Here is a 16,433-nt window from a genome sequence, read left to right as displayed (position 1 = left end):
ATTATCTTAGCAGCTGAGAAGTGCTGGTGACAGGCTGAGAGGCAGTGGGGTGCATGGGGCTCTGCAGGAGCAAGCCTGCTCTCTGGTCCTGCTCAAATCCCAGCAGACTTGCTCTTTCTTTGGGTTGCCTCCATTCACCTGTAACACTCCTAGGATCCACATTCACTATAGAAATCAGGCTTCTCTGCATAAACTGCAGCTATAGAACCATCCTGTGTCATTGTCAACTTAATTAAGCATTGCTGCAGAATCTATGGATTCTTGCCTCAATATAAATCAACTTAATAGATTCATACACTGATAATATTCTCTGGTTGGCTTCTCATTTTGTGTTTGAAGTTGACAAATGGTGAACAACAGGTTCAATGTCAAAAGCTCCATGTTTATAAAACAGAAAACGGAACAAAATGGCATTAAAAAATTTTTTTTGCAAAATATACGAAATTAAGGAGCAAGTATAATGAACCCATCATTGAATGTCTTCAGAGTAGATCCAAATTTGCTGCAAGTTCTGATTATACCTCCTGTCCTGATGTCATTATGAGCTGCACCTCATGACTCCCTAACAGCATGCAGGATAGACTCAACCTCAGCAACCACTGGCTCATGGTCCATCATAATTGACCTTTAACCTCACGCAGGACATTATTTTGAGACAAATCCTAGATATTACACTATTCCATCAATAATGAACATTTATGAAGGAGTTTGAATTCTTTGATATCACCTCAGCTTGGAGCAAAGTGAACAGTCTCAGAACAGACGGCAGCTTCCTAGCCTGAGGCTTCAGCAAAGTCAAGCCAAGATGCAGAATTCCAGAGGCAGCATCTAGCTTAACAACCTGCTAAGATGGGAAGTGTGGCAGGAATCTCCAAGGCAACAGGCACATAGAGACAATGGGTTTTCTTTTGTGTTGGGACTGCCGGTTTCTTAAATTTATTTTCTGCTAGCATGCAATAGATTTCAAACAAAATTTTTTCCTCTTCTCCCTCACTTTCTTCTGTCTTGTGTCCTTTGCCCTCACTTCCTTCGCTCTCTCATAGTCCAAAACTACTCTCACACTCCCTGATTTACATACAAGCAAATATTAAAAGATAGTATTTGCATATGAGGGAGAACATGAGATATTTGTCTTTCTGAGACTGGGTCATCTCACTTAATATTACACTTTCCAGATCCATCTATTTCCCTGAAAGTTTCATAATTTCATTTTTCATTGCAGCTAAGTAAAATTCCATTGTATACATATGCCATATTTTCATCATTCATCTAGGCTAATTCCATTTCCTGGCTATTGCCAGTGGAGCAGCAATCAACATGGATGTGTACGTGTCTCTATGGTAGGGTACACAGTCTTTGGAGAATATGCCCAGGAGTGGTATAGCTGGGTTATATAGTAGTTCTATTTTTTCAGAGATTTATTTTTATTTATGTGTATTTGCATGTATCTGTGTATATGCTACATGTGTGTAGTTGTCTACGGAGACCAGAAAAGGGCATCAGATCCCCTGGAACTGGAATTATAGGCAATCGTGAGCAGCCCAATATAGGTACTAGAAACCAAACTAGGTCCTAGGAAGAGCAGCAAGTGCTCTTAACCACCGAGCTATCTCTCCAGCCCCAGTAGATCTATTTTTAATTTTTTAAGAAACCTTAATACAGATTCTCCACAGATTTCCCTAATGGCTGTACTAGTTCACACTCCCACCAGCACTGAGTGAGGACTCATCTTTTCTCACTTCCTCACCAGCATTTGTCTCTTTTTGTTTTTTAATTTTGGTTAGTCTAACTGGAGTGAGATAGAATCTCAAATTCATTTGCATTTCCCTGGTGGCTAAGGATGGAACTGTAGGTTTACAGTATCTGGCATCCATAAATAAACTGTCCATAAACTGAACAGTATCTGGCATCCATGAATCGTTCTTCCTGCTCAGGAGAGAAAGGTCAGCAGCCTCACCTGCCTCGGGAGTGTCCACTCTGCTAGCTCTTCCCTTCTTTTACTTTCTGCATCTAAACCAAGTATTGGCAATCTGAGTGCCCTTCCCAAAGGCCCAATGGGCAGTGAGAGGCTCCCCTCCCATTCCAAAAAGGTGTTCAGCTCCTAATCTTCATTGTGATTACAGTTCCTTCTAGACAATCAGTCAAATTCCTGATTTGTCACTTTTATCTTTTTCTGATGTCTATGATGAGAAATAACTGTGTTTGTGGAAACTGTATGCTAATCCTGAGTTGGGGGAAGAAGGTTCCAATGTTTCTGAAATGACTCCAAATAAGAGAAGGTACTGGGATTGAACTGACAGATACTAAAGCTATTTGGGGCATTTTTATAACAATGAGAATCAAACTTCACTATTTTAATTCACCATTTGAATTTGAATAGTGGCTATTGCCAACATTTTACTGGTATGTATGGCTTGATGGTAATTAATGCCCCTGGGTTATAATTCCAGGTGGTAATCCTGTCCCCCCTTGTCCCTGCTCAGACCCTATAGTATTGATTAAGGGAGTGATGACAGCATCTTATGATGAAAAGGTAAGAGTGACTCATAACCAGGGAGGCCTCAGCTTCCTGGAGCACCAAAGCACATGGGGACTGGTGACTAACATCTGAGAAAAAACACTCAGCCTAGATTTTAAGCAAAGGGACTGGAGGCACAGAAGCACCAGTCTATGTGACAAAGACCTACAGATGCCGGAACTCTGAGGTAGCAGGAGTTATGGAGGGCAGGGAGAAAAAAATGATGCTAGGCAGGGGGGCACAAAGCACAGGTAACAGAGGAGCAGACCCCACATTCCTTTCTTGCCCATAGGCAGGCACTCTGTGTGGCTCATCTCTACATCTCAAAACAGCACTTACTGCTGTTTCCAAACTCACCAGCTGCCATCACTGACAGAAACCGCATGTGACAGGAGGAAACTGGAGTCATGATGACGGTGTTGGGAACATCAAAGGGTTTTCTTCTCAGGGACAACCTGGGAGCTCCATATCACAGAACCCACTGGAACTTGGCCCTGGAAATAGCAGTCACTTAGTGGTCCAAGCCTTGACACTGATACCCCTTGAGAAGGATGTGAAGACCTAGCAGTTTACTCACTGCACATGATCATCGTCTTGGCTCAACAATGAAGACCTTATAGCCAAATTATCAGAACAGCAATGGCTTGAAGTAGAAGGCATATCTTAGCCACTTTGATAAGTAAATATAAACAGGGCTAGAGGGTAGGAGGAAGACAGCAAAGGAGGGTGTGGAAATAGTTTTATGTTCTAGAGTAGAGTCGTGATATGGTCAACAGTTGGCAAAAGAGAAATATGTTCTTTATTTTCTTTTGAGGCAGGGTCTCTGGTAACCCAGTCTGACTTCAAACTGTCTTTGTAGATGGGGATGACCTTGAACTCTTGATCCTCCTGTTGTATTCCTGGGTGCAGGGATTACAGGTGTGTACCACCACATCTGGTTCTTTGTGGTGTTGGGTATCAAGCCTATAACCCCAGACATACTAAGCAAGCACACTACCCACTGAGCACATCCTCAGCCCAAAGTCTGGATTTAATCCATACATTGCCTGGTGCTGCAGGAAGAACCAGGAGGAAGCCATGAGTGGCCAAGGTGTGACACAACAAGCTCATGGCAGAAAGCCACTCTATGACCATGGTAATTGATAAATTTAGAAGCAGCAGTCTATGAGGATTATTTTAAGATACAGGGGTACCCACAGACAGAAGAATGGGAATCACAAGTGAAAGTGTCTTTGGATTAAGGGCTTTGGGTGAAAAGGATAAGCCGATTTGTATTAGAACCTGTTCACTCCCATCTGATTTGTGGCCATGTGCATGCATTATCTTAGAATTTTAAAATGTGCTCAGGCATAGTTGGGCATGCCTGTAATCACAGCCCTCGAAAAGCTGAGTCAAGAGGATTGGGAGTTTGAGCTAGCCTGGTCTACAGAGTGAGAAGCTAGCTCAAAAAACAAAATTAAAAACATTTGAGAACAGAAGAAAAATAAAGGTCTGTATTTTAAAGAGAAAAAGTCTCCATGTGGTGGAACCAAGCATGGAAGGGTTAAGCTGCTGCAGTGTAACTATGGCAACAGATGTAGCTAATTTAGGTGTTGAAAAGATTGATGGGGAACAGATTTCAAATCAAGGGCTGCTGAGGTCACCAGAACTAGTGTTCTGCCATCGACACAGTGATGAAAAGAGAATACAGACTGTGGCTTTTCAGGGGAGACTTAAAAAATTTTTAAATGCTTTTGTGTCTTTTAATCATCATATAATTTGTTAGATACAAGTATGGCATTTTAAATGAAGAATTTTCTGTGGTTCTCCCACCTCCCATGTTCCCCACCAGTCTGCTACTGCTGCTCCCTCTCATAGCCCCTCCCCCAGATACTTTCCTCTTTCATGCCCTATGTCCTTTGCTCACCCCCATCCTTCCTCATCACCTAATATTGCCCTCCCTTGGTATGTTTCCTGGATTTTTTCGACTTTACCCACACCTATGCATGTTTGCATATATACATGTATACATTACAAGCTAAAATCCAAATATGAGAAGGAACATGTGATTTTTGTCTTTCTAAGTTTGGATCACTTAGTTTAATATTATACTTTCCAGATTCATTTATTTTCCTACAATTTTCATTTCATTTCTCCCCACACCTGAATAACATTCCACTGTGTGTATGTGTCGCATTATCACTGTCTATTCAAATGCCTGTTGATGGACATCTGGGCTGGGTCTGGATGCACATGTGTCCCTGTAGTAGGGGATATGGAGTCCTTTGGAGCTATGCCCAGGATCACTACAGATTTTTTTAAAGTATAAGCCAGATCTGTCTGAGGCCCCATGCTGAGTAAAGAAAGCAAGAGTGATGAAATTAAACTCAATAAACAGCACAGGTGAAAAACCTCACTCACAGTTAAATGAAAATGTCTTGAATAAAGTACCCATAACACCTCAGAGTTTAATAACTGTTTATATTATTCAAGAGAAACAGTTTGTCAGTGACAGTCAAATGTACTTGAATGGATTTTACTGCAGAAAAAATAATTAATGATTGAGCACAAGCATTTAACTCCCTTTTCTGAACTTCACAGAAAATTGCCAAAGGAATATAAAAATAAGAAGGAATTCATGTCCCTTTGGGTTACCAGGCAGCACAGCAGGAACTGTGGGGATGCACATCTTAACAACGTGGTTCTCCCATTCAGGGACACCACATTCTATTTCTCGAGTCAATATTGGCTCACATTTTCTGCAAAAATTGTCCATTTTGTCAAGAGCTCATGTGTTAGGATCCAATATGCAGTGTTCTTGCTATTTAAATCTTTTCTTGTCTGTGCTCCATATGCTGTCTCCAGTACTGTGGACTTTTGTCCCTTTTGTCTTAATTAATCTTGCTGGAAGTATGTCTATTTTACTGACTTTTCTGAAAGAGCCAACTTTTTAGACACAAGATGAGGAGGGCCTGGTTGCAGGAGGGCAGAATCCAGAAAAGGTATAGAGAAGTAGAGGCCCTTTCAGAGGGATAGGGTGGTTCTGCCTGCCTTGGGTGGTGCGCAGGAGAACAAGGAAAGCAGTTGGGCACATCCCAAGGGAGAGGAATAAGGAGACTCCAATTCTGTTTCAGAAAGGTAATTGTGAGTGGAGAGGTAGGGGAGAGCGCCCTGAGCCCTCAGGTTCTGTCCAGAGCCCATGAGACCCAAGGGACCCCAGCTGCCAGGCCAGGACAGATGGAAGCAATCTCATTGGCTGGGTTTCTCAGGTGCTAGAAGAACTAGGGTCCAGGAGCCATGAGCCTTCCCTGTACACAGGTCATCATGGAGTGGGAGGAAACCTGGGAGTTCTCTGTCTGCTCTGTAGAATCTCCTGTTTTCTCATTTGATTGCCCCCTTTTCGTGCACAGCCTAAGATGACCACAAACCCTGACTGGCCTGGCCTAAGTCCAATCAACTGTGTGCATAGAGGATGGGGTGCAGGGTAGGGTGTCAGACCATCCTCAGAGCTGCCACTGAGAGAAGCCAGAGGGATTTGTTACCTGGCCTGATAAGATTTTCTAGACACTTCCCAGATGTTCCAGGTATTAAATGGAACTTGTTTTTGGGAAGCCACATTGGGTGTATGGTGGGAAGCCTGGAGCTGTTCGATGAAGTCTTGTGTCAGACCCAATATGTCAGGGTGTTTGCTCTTTCACCAAGCAGTGTTTATTACTGAACTTCTGTGTCTTTACCCTCCATAGTTGACCTTGCTCACAGCTGGCTAGGTCATAGTACTGCATGCCTGCAACTCTTTCAGCACCTCAAGACGGGCCCACCACTCAACCCAGGAGTGAGAGCAGAGGTTCCACCTTTGCCTTGTACCTTCACCTAAACCCCACTGCCTATGCCATAGTCCATACAGTCCTGGAGCACTGAGCCTGTATTTTACTGGAACTCCTCCACTTCCTCCAGCCCTGGCTAGCATTGTTTGTACCATGTCTTCTATAGAATCCGGAAAGAACAAAGGTCCACTGCTTGCTCTCTAAAAGTAAAACAGATCCATTTTCCTTGCTGTGTTTTTATTTGGTCATTTTAGAGAGGGGAAAGGTGAGCAGACAGGTCCACATTGCCACCTGGAAGCCATCTCCAACCTAGTGCTCATGACCCTGAATCTCCTTGGGAGGAGGGTCAGCCAAGATACACACATCTGACCATTTCCAACCTAACTCCTGATGTCTCAAAGTAACCATCCATCATTTCCCACAACTTCTTTCTCCTTGATTATGCTGGTTACCCAATAGTCAGGCAAAGAGAGCTGAAAACACAAATACTTTAGGTGAATTTAATATATATTCTGAAGCATCAAAATAATCATCTTGGATGCTGGAAAATGGTTCAGCCAGTAAAGTGTTTGCCACAAAAACCTGAGGACCAATCCCAGAATCCAGGATGAATTCCCATGGTGGAGCACACCGTAATTCCCTTTTTGGGAAGACAGAGGCAGAAGGATTTCTAGAACTCACTGGTCAGACAGCCTCACCTAATTGGCTAGCACCAGACCAGTGAGAGACCCTGTCTCAAAATAGCAAGGTGGATGTCTCCTGAGCAATAATACATAGCTTGATATCTGGCCTCCACACAAATGAGCACACATGTATATACACACAAAATCATGGAACTGGGGATGTAGCTCCCCACTAGAACACTTACCCAACATGCCCAAGGCCCTGGGACTGATCCCTCCGACCGCAAAATCAAAAGGAACTAGCATGGTGATGTTATGGACATCACACTAGCAAGACACAAATGGTAGACCTACAAGTGTACAAAGCTCATGAGAAGGGAGTCTGGCTATTTTGCTTCCTTGTACAAGAAAGCAAGTAAGCTGTTCCTATAAAAGAGTGGTTTTCTCCAGGGAGGAGGAAGAAAACAGATTGGAGGGAACATGGGGCTCACAAGCTAGCAGTGTCCTATTGCTGATCTGCATGGTGCACACCAAGGCATTCGCTTTGGGACTCTGTTAAGTTGTGCCTTAGTTTATGAACTTTTCTGTTTTAAAAATTGCGTGTGTGCTTGTGTGCTCACATGCGCCTGTGTGTGGGGTGTGTGTGTGTGTATTCATGTGTGGGTTTGTGCATATGATTGCAGTTGCTCTCAGAAGAGTGTGTCAGATCCCCTCGAACTAGAACTGGAGCTGGGAACTGAACTCAGGTCCTCTGCAAGAGCAGCCAGTGCTCTTAACTGCTGAGCCATCTCTCCAGTCCCATGTTTTATATTTTCAATTTTTCGTTGTTTTCTTATTTATTTATTTTTATTTTATGTGTATGAGTGTTCGCCTGCATGTGTGTAAGCCCACCTGTGTCATGTAATGCCCAAGGAGGTCAGAAGAGGGTATCAGATCCCCTGGAACTGGAGTTACAGATATGAATCTGGGTCCTCCACAAGAGCAGCCAGTGCTCTTAACTTCTGAGCCATCTCTCCAGCCCCTTTAATTCTTCTTTAAATCAAGTAGTCATCAAGTACTAGGTACACAGTTCAATGGTAGAGTACTTGCCTAGTATGTGCAATGCCCAGCAATACAAATGAATTAACTAATTAGTTACTGCACAGAGAAAAGAGCTAAAACTGTCCTGGACTTTCCTTTGTGTGTGTGTGTGTGTGTGTGTGTGTGTGTGTGTGTGTGTGTGTGTGTGTTGTGTATGTTTGCATGTATGTGTATGCATACGGAGGTTCAAGGTTAATGTTGTGAGTTTCTCTTGATCATCTCTTCAATTGATACAGGATCTTTCATTTGAATCCAGAACTTGTAGATGTAGTAAGTCTGGCTATCCAGTTTACTCTGGGGATCCCTTCCCAAGTGCTGTAATTACAGGAGGGCTGCCATTTCCCCTGCCCCTAGTTTTTTTGTTTTGTTTTGTTTTTTAACACAGACAACAGAATATAATTTTGAAGCTTCCAGAACGCTGTAAGACAAAGAATAAATATAGAGTCTCGAGGTGAAAAAAATGGGGGGGGGGGTCAAGGCAGTTTCTCCCTATAGTTCCAGTTGACCTGGAACTATAGATCTGCCTACCTCTGCCTCCTGAGTACTGGGATTAAAGGCATGTGCCACCACATCCAATCTTGAAAATATTTTGATAAGGAATCACAAGGATGAAGGAAACATGGAATGCCTAGGTAAGCAAGAGCAAATATAACACATAAAATAAAAAATAAAATTGGAAAAAATTTAAGGCTGGGTGTGGTGGTGCACTCTTTCAGTCTTAGCACTCAGGATTCAGAGGCAGACAGACCTCTTTGAGACTGAGGCCAGTCTGGCCTGCATATTGAGTTCTAGGCCAGCTGGGGTTATAGGGAGACCCTGCCTCAAAAAACAAAATTTAATAAAAGAATAAAAAAATTATAAAAAGAGAATTGTGTCTCTACCAGATGACCCAGCTGTCTTGTTTCTGAGTGTAGAGCCAAAGGAAATGTTATCACTGTATCAAAAAGATACCGTGTGGCTAGAAAGGTGGCTCAGTGGCTAAGAGCACTTGTTAGTCTTGAAGAGAACCTGAGTTTGGTTCCCAGCACCCACAGAGCAGCTTATAATCATCTGTAGCTCTAGTTCCAGGGGGCTCTTATGCCCTATTTCAGCCTCTGAGGACCCAAGGCTCATAGATGGTACACAGGCATACACTCAGGCCAACACTCATGCGTATAAAAATAAAAATAAATAAATCTTTTTTGAAAACCACCTGCACACCCATGCTTACTGCATCACTGCTCACAACATATGGAGCTAACCTGGTGCCATCCACAGATGAATGGCTAAAGAAAATGCCACATACATACAGTATGGAGTATTAGCCATAAAAAGAATGCCATCCTATCATGTGGCAAAATGGATAGAACTGAGGGACATTGTGTTGAATGAATAAATATGGATGGCTTCTCCTACTCTTCCTTCTGCTCCTTCTTCTCCTCCTCCTCCTCCTCCTCTTCCTCTTCCTCTTCCTCTTCCTCTTCCTCTTCTTCTTCCTCTTCTTCTTCTTCTTCTTCTTCTTCTTCTTCTTCTTCTTCTTCTTTTTTCCTCCATTTTAAACAGTACCTCTTGTAGCCCAGACTGGCCTCAAACACTCTGTATAGCTGAGGATGACCTTGAACTATTGATCCTCCTTCGTCTGCCTGCCCAGTGCCAGGATTACACCATGCACCAGTTTATGCAGTGCTGAGGACCAAATCAAACCCAGGACTTCCTGCATGCTAGATGAGCACTCTGCCAGCTGAGCCACATCCCTAGGCACGAATATCTTTTTCAAAAGGACAATTAGAATGCGTAATAGTGATTTCCAGAAACTGCAAAGTGTGAAGAGGAGAGGGATAAAAGGTCAGGAATAGGCATGCAAACATGTTAGATAGAACAAGTAAGTTATGATTTCCATGGTAGTTTGCAACAACCCATTCTTTTTTACAAGTAACCAGAAGAGAGGGACTGGAAGGCTGCAAATGAAGCTATAAGAAGATAGAAACCTTAGTTGCCTTGGTTTGGTCAGAACACATCGTAGGCATGTATGGAAATATCACACTGGGCCCATAAAGTAGCACACACATACATGGTGATCAAAACCAAGATATATCTGAGGAGATAGGTATGCCAACTGCCCTGATTCAATCTTTACCCATTTGATACATGTAGAAAATCATTGCACTGTACCTTGTAAATCTGTGTAATTAAAACATTTTAAAAACTGTACTTGAATAAGATCATGAATAAATTAATTCCCAATGATAACACTGAACTTTGCACCCCATTCCTTTCCCTTCATTCAGTACCACTGATGAGCTAGTCTCCTGTGGTTTATCTGAGAAGCAAAACCAAAAAACTGGTCCTGTTTGTCATTCCTTGGTTCCGTCTGAGTGAGAGGGGTTTGGCCATGATTGCTGAAGACAAAGACATTTTTGACGTTACAGCCTTAAAATTTATTCAGGCTAACCCTTCAGTAGACAGGTGCATGGAGTCAAAATTGGTGCTGCAATCTCTCTTCTAGAGAGTCAGAATTCTGCTCCAGCAATCCTGGCTATACCTTGAACACAGTTGAGAAGATTTACACTAGACAAAGATTCCTCTATAGGGAAAGCAATGCAAACTCTAGTTGAATTTAGGTACTTTCAATAAAATGTAGCTTGAATATGTATATTCACAAAATCTAGTTCATAATTCTTAAGTTACTAAAACACCAAAGCAGGGCCAGCAATATGGCTCAGAGGCTTAAGGCATTTTCTGACCAACAAACTTGAGTTTGAGGCCCAGGCCCCACATGGTGGGAGGAGAGAACCAACTCTTACAAAGGTGTCACTGGACATCCACACATGCAACATGGCATGTGCACACCCACTCACATACATACACATATGCACAATAAACACATAAATGTGATAAAAATTATTTTTAAATGCCAAAGTTGCTTCCAAACCACATAAGGCACTTCATGCCTGTAAGTGATTGATTGCTGTGAGTTCGAGGCTACCGTGGGATATGCAGTGAGTTTCAGGCCACTCTAGGATACAGAGTGGGACTCTGTCTCAAAAAGTAAAACAAAACACATCAATACATCAAACTTTAAATTGTCACTCAAACAGAGTGTTTTAAAACCAACCTGATTTACTACAACAGATAGTGTCTTTCTGGGAAACTAAAACACCTTTCCGAGTTTAACAATGGAGAGCTGGGCGTGGCCTCTCTTGCCTGTAATCCTGCACTCTGGAGGCTAAGGCAGAAGGATTAATTGTGTTTGAGGCCAGCCTGGACTATATAGTGGGTTCCATGCCAGTGCAGGGGTCGGGGCGGGGGGACTTGAAATTGAGACCCTGTCTCAAAACCTAAAACAAGGGAAAGATGAAGCCTCAGGCTGTTTCTCTGGCTGTCATTTTCTGCAATTGACTTTGACAATGCCAGGGCAGGCAGGGATCACAGCATGCCATGCAAAACAATGCTAATAACCCTGAACACACTGCCACTTGAAGATAATCAGATATAATTTAAAATTCTGCCACTAGCCACCCTGGAGTGCCTACATAAACGGGATGCCGATTCATACTAATAAAAACAGTCATTGCTAACATCTGAGGAGCTTCAGTCTATGTTCAAACAGCCCATGTGTGAAACTCACCAACCTTTAGGAAAGCAATGCCTTATGCCGAGCCTTGCGTTATCATAAGAGGATGCTAAGGAACAGAGAGGTAAAGGAACTTGCCCAAATACTCACAGCTTGGAAGTAGAACGATTTGAAGTCAAGTAACTGGGCTCCACTTAACCACCACAGCCACTTGCCTATCTCATTATCTTGAGTGTAAGGTAGTTACTGGGCAGTCCCTCCATCTCCATTTCGCCTTTACTATAGTTCCCGCTCCTATTACATGGGTAGGCTTGATCCATGGGAAGGTGCACCTGATGTGACCCTCGCTCCTTACCAATGGTGGCAGGTACCAGGAGCCATTCCTTCCTCTGAGTATGGCAAGCCTGTGTCCTGTGCACACCAGCCTCCTTCTCTGTGTGGTCTAGTCAAACTCCCTTCCCTTCACTCATGCTGTAACTGGCCCACCAGGCCTGTACCCTGCTCCAACAGAGTAACACAGAACTAAAGTCACTTCAAATACTCTGATCAACAAAGTCACTCACAGGACTGCCCAGTGGCTTGTATTTTGCTTGGTATCAGCATGATGGGTGGGGCCTCACCATCAAGACAATCTAGAACACATTTCCTACTAATAATTAGCTAAGAATATCACTGAGATAAAGGTATTAATTTTAGAGAATGTATACATCCCTCAAAATGCATACAACCTCAAAGGCTATGAGAAACTGTGTGGGAACTCATGGGTCAGAGAATAGCACCAAGCATGTGAAACACCCTGTACAAAACAAGGAGGGGATGGAAGGCCTCTCCCCACCTGCTGGTCTGGAAACAGGTCCTTTCTGGCCTTAGAATACAGAACTGCTGCGCTCCTCTGTGTTCCTTCTTTGTCCTGAAGGGCCATCAGGGCAGAGACCATGGCCATCTATGTCACCTCTTTGCTCCCAGAACCTCACACAAAACCAGGCACATAGTAGGTCCTCATGAATATTTGCTGAATAAACAAGTGAGTGAGTAAGTCTACACATGAAACAGACATGTGGACTGGTCAGTTACCTTTCACTGGAGTTGTTGGAAGTTTCCCAGCTGCCTTTGATTCCTGCCCTAGTGTCTCTGCCTTATTTCCTGTTTCATTTCCCTTCTAAGTTAGGCTTACCTTATTTAGAATCTGTGTAAAGTGCCTTAAGTTCCTTGTGAAGCAATGTAGGAGTTAAATATATTTTCCAATGTTACATAGATATTTAAAATCTTAATATTAAACCCTCTGACAACACACACAATTGATCATCTGTCACTTTAAGGATAGCTGAGGTTCAGCTGAGGCTGGATGACATGCCTGTCATCCCAGCACCTGGGAAGCTGAGGCAGGAGGATGGTGAGTTTGAAGCCAGCCTGGTATACATGGTGGGATCTTATCACATAAAACAATGGCTGAGTGCTACATCCCCCATAGTAGAGCAGTGTTCAAAGTGAGTTTTCCCCCATGTCCTCGACCCATTGATAGAATGGTATTTGGAGCAAGGTTCGGTACTACATATGGGGCAAACACATTTCTTCTAATCAGGTTGAGCATTTGGTGGAAAGAAAGAACATGAGGCTTGCTATAAATCCTTGGATATTGTATCATAGAAATAGTACTATGTGGGGTTTCAGATGTATGTGAAAACAAGTCACACTCACAGTGAAGAGTTTGCAGTTACTTGTGCTGGGTAGGAAGGAAAGGGGGCTGGGCAAGGTCCTGCTCCACAGGCACTGAGAGGCATCTGTCCGCTCTCAGAAGGAATGACAGAACACAAACACATTGGGCTGAGGGTGTAACCCCAGTGGTAGAGCACCTGTTTACCATGCTCCAGGGATTCCATCCCCAGCACCACAAAAGTGGTTTGAAAAAAACCAAAAATATTTAATGTTATACCCCTCCCCATTCAAAATCTCTGACATGCTAGTGGGAGAGGCTATTGCCAGTCTGACACTGCAGTTACCTTCTCCAGCCAAACTCATTTTAAGCATCCTTGCTTCAAATGTTAACCAGCTGGTCCTTCCTTATTGAAACAAACTTTCTAATACCATTCACACAAACACCTCTCACTGCACAAGTTACACCTATCGCAGCCCAAGCTCCATGAAAGGAGCTGAGCCATCCTCTTCACCAGCTTGGCTCTATCAAGGATGGAGAGCCAGCCCCTCCTCACTAATTAGTCAGAAATCTCCATAGAGAAACAGGAGATTTTATTTCTATTATTTATAAGCCCATTTGAATGAGTTGGCTCCTATGATAAACTGCCAGAGGGAGGAGTGGGCATAAAGAGAGAGGGTAAAGATCTGTGTATCTCAGAGAAAAGAGAATCTGTTAAAAGAATTTGGTAGACTGTGAGCTGAGGCTTGCTTTTAAATTTTATTTATCTACGTATTCATATCTGGCAGGGGATGGAGATTAAGGGTGGAAAAGGAAGGAGCCTGACAAGCCAGACAATAGGCCAGTCGCAGGCCTGACAGGCATCCTAAAGTGGTCTGCCCTGTCCTCCCTTCCCCCAACACCTGGCAGGCTGTGGTGGTGATTTCAAAACAAGCAGCGGCTTTAACTCCCACCTCCTGGACCCTGGACTGAGAGTGACCTTTTCTCTGGGTGCAGGAGAGGAGGGGATGCAGGAGAGGGAGAAAGTGAGCACTAAAGATAACTGGTCGGTAGCACCTCCTCGGGGACAGTGGCCTCCCACACACCACCCAAAGCTTTAAGGTGTCATAAAAACCCAAACCTGGGGTTCTCAGGTGCCAGTCGCCCATCCTAATGCAGCCAGAATCTCTGCACCTGTCCTGCCACCCCAATTCGCACCTCCTGACAAGCTGAGTCCGGGCTGCTCCTGACCTCACCATCGGTAGCCAGGCAGGCGCATCCTGGCGGCTCCCTTAGGGCGGCGGCCACCAACGCCAGCAGCGAAGGCCACATCGCCAGGCGTCACGGTCCCCAGGAGCGAGTGTCCCCACTCCAAATGCGGGAGGGTCGCCAGCTCGGGGTGACAGAGTCGCAGAGCTGCAGATGAACCCGGGAACCGGCTCCTGCGCAGGCACAGCCACTCCCGGGTCTCAGGTCCAGCGTGCAGTGGATGCGCAGGGCTCAGGCACCCTGGGGACGCCCCACGCGTCCCGAAACCCCCTACCTCTCGCTCGGCCTCACGTCCATCCCCGGTGGCCTCCGGGCGCGTCTGGGCGGCTCCGGGACAGCTTCCCAGGTCTGGGCTACTCCAGAGCGCGGCGCTTCCCGCGCATCCTGCAGCGCGGGACAAAGGCCCTCATCCGCGTTCCCAATGGAGATTCAGCTAGAATCAAATCCAGAGCCCGCGGGAGGCTGGAGGGCGTGCGAGCTCCCCGCCCTATGCGCTGACAAAAGGCCGAGCGAGCGCACAGCGCCCCCTCTGCAGCAGCGTCCCCGCCCGCGCCCTGCCGCAGCTCGGCCCAGCACAGCCCATGCCAGGACCTGCCCTTGGGAGAAGCCCAGAGCCAGCCAGCTTAGGGTTTAGAAAAGGAGTCGCACACATAGGCGACTTGTTTTTATTTTACCTTTGGTCTGGAAAGACATCTTGCCTTTGGAAGGAAATTCTAAATGATATTTATATCAATTGCTTGATTGAATTCCAGACCAGATTGATTCAGATTCTAATCCTAACCCCATCTTCATCTAGGACAAAATTATAGTTTGCCCTGTCCTCCCAGACTGGGGTCACTCCAGCAACCTCAGTTTCTTCTCATCCTTTGCCCCTCCTCCCTCCCTCCCTGGAGAAACCTGGAGAGTGACTTAGTTGCAGCCTGAGACCGGCCATTACCTGGTCCTTCGACCTTGAGGACAACCTAACTCTGTGGACCCATCATGGCTGGAAAGTGCCCTAGAGCCAAGGCATTGGGGTGAGGGGTAGGGAGTCACACTCCACCAATGCTTATGACAGGCTTTTTCAGGGCTTGGCCTTCGAAGAGCAGGATGTCAAGTGCAGCTCTGAATTCTACACCTCCAGGGTCTACATTTATGTGTGTTCATGTGGGGGGGGGGGATGCAGGTGTGGAGCCCAGAAGTCGATGTCAGGTGTCTTCTATCAAAGTCCACCATATATATTATTAATTTTTTTTTTGAGATAAGCTTTCTCACCGAACTTGGAGCTCACTGTTTTGACTAGGCTGACTGGACAGCCAGTGCCATACACACATACACACACACACGGACACATGCTGTCATGCCCGGCTTTTAGGCAGTACTGAAATCTAAACTCCAGTCCTCATGCGTCCATGGCAAGTATCTTGCCCACTGTCCTACTTATGTTTATCAATTTGACAAAGCCTTGAGTCATCGGAGTGGAAAACCTCCACTGAGGAAATGCCTAGATTTGACTGGCTTGTGGGCCTATCTATGGGGAACTGTCTTATTAATTGATGCAGGAGGGCCCAGCTCACTGTGGGTAGTACCATCCCTAGTTAAGTGGTCCTGGGCTGCATAAAAAAAGCTAGCTAAGGGCTGTAGAGATGGCTCAGGGGTTAAGAGCACTATATTCTTCTAGAGGACCCAGGTTTGGTTCTCAGCACCACACGGCAGCTAACAACCATCCATAACTCCAATTCCAGGTGATCCAATGCCAGTCTGCACATTTGCTCACTTGTGGTACACTTACTTACATTCAGGCAAAACGCTTATACATATTTTTTTAATTAAAAAATAGCTGGGTGTGGTGGCTCATGCCTTTAGTCCCAGCACTCAGGAGACAGAGGCAGGCAGATCTCTGTGAGTTCAAGGCCAGCCTGGTCTACATAGTGAGTTCCAGGCCAGCAGGGGCTACAGGGAACACTACAGCTTT

General features: G+C 44.8%; 1 protein-coding gene across 4 annotated transcripts in view; it reads right to left on the bottom strand.

Annotated features, from left to right (window-relative positions):
• Add2 (adducin 2) overlaps positions 1-14,990 on the bottom strand; it is a 115,607-nt gene extending 100,617 nt beyond the window's left edge. Inside the window, exons 1-2 of one of the 4 annotated variants that reach the window (XM_029558732.1) lie at positions 14,754-14,989; positions 2,876-3,012 (exon numbers count right to left, since the gene is read on the bottom strand). The gene's annotated coding sequence lies outside the window, so the exon portion shown is untranslated. Of the gene's footprint in view, positions 1-2,875; positions 3,013-14,428; positions 14,703-14,753 lie in introns of those variants that run through there. The other 3 variants (XM_029558734.1, XM_008823244.2, XM_029558733.1) reach the window with 3 other exon arrangements.
• Positions 14,991-16,433: the final 1,443 nt, after the last annotated feature.

This window comes from Nannospalax galili, unplaced genomic scaffold (assembly GCF_000622305.1).
Source record: "Nannospalax galili isolate Female #2095 unplaced genomic scaffold, S.galili_v1.0 scaffold269, whole genome shotgun sequence".
Taxonomy (NCBI): Eukaryota; Metazoa; Chordata; class Mammalia; order Rodentia; family Spalacidae; genus Nannospalax; species Nannospalax galili.
The sequence above is the reverse complement of the archived record's forward strand: the minus strand, read 5'-3'. Positions and strand labels throughout refer to the sequence as shown.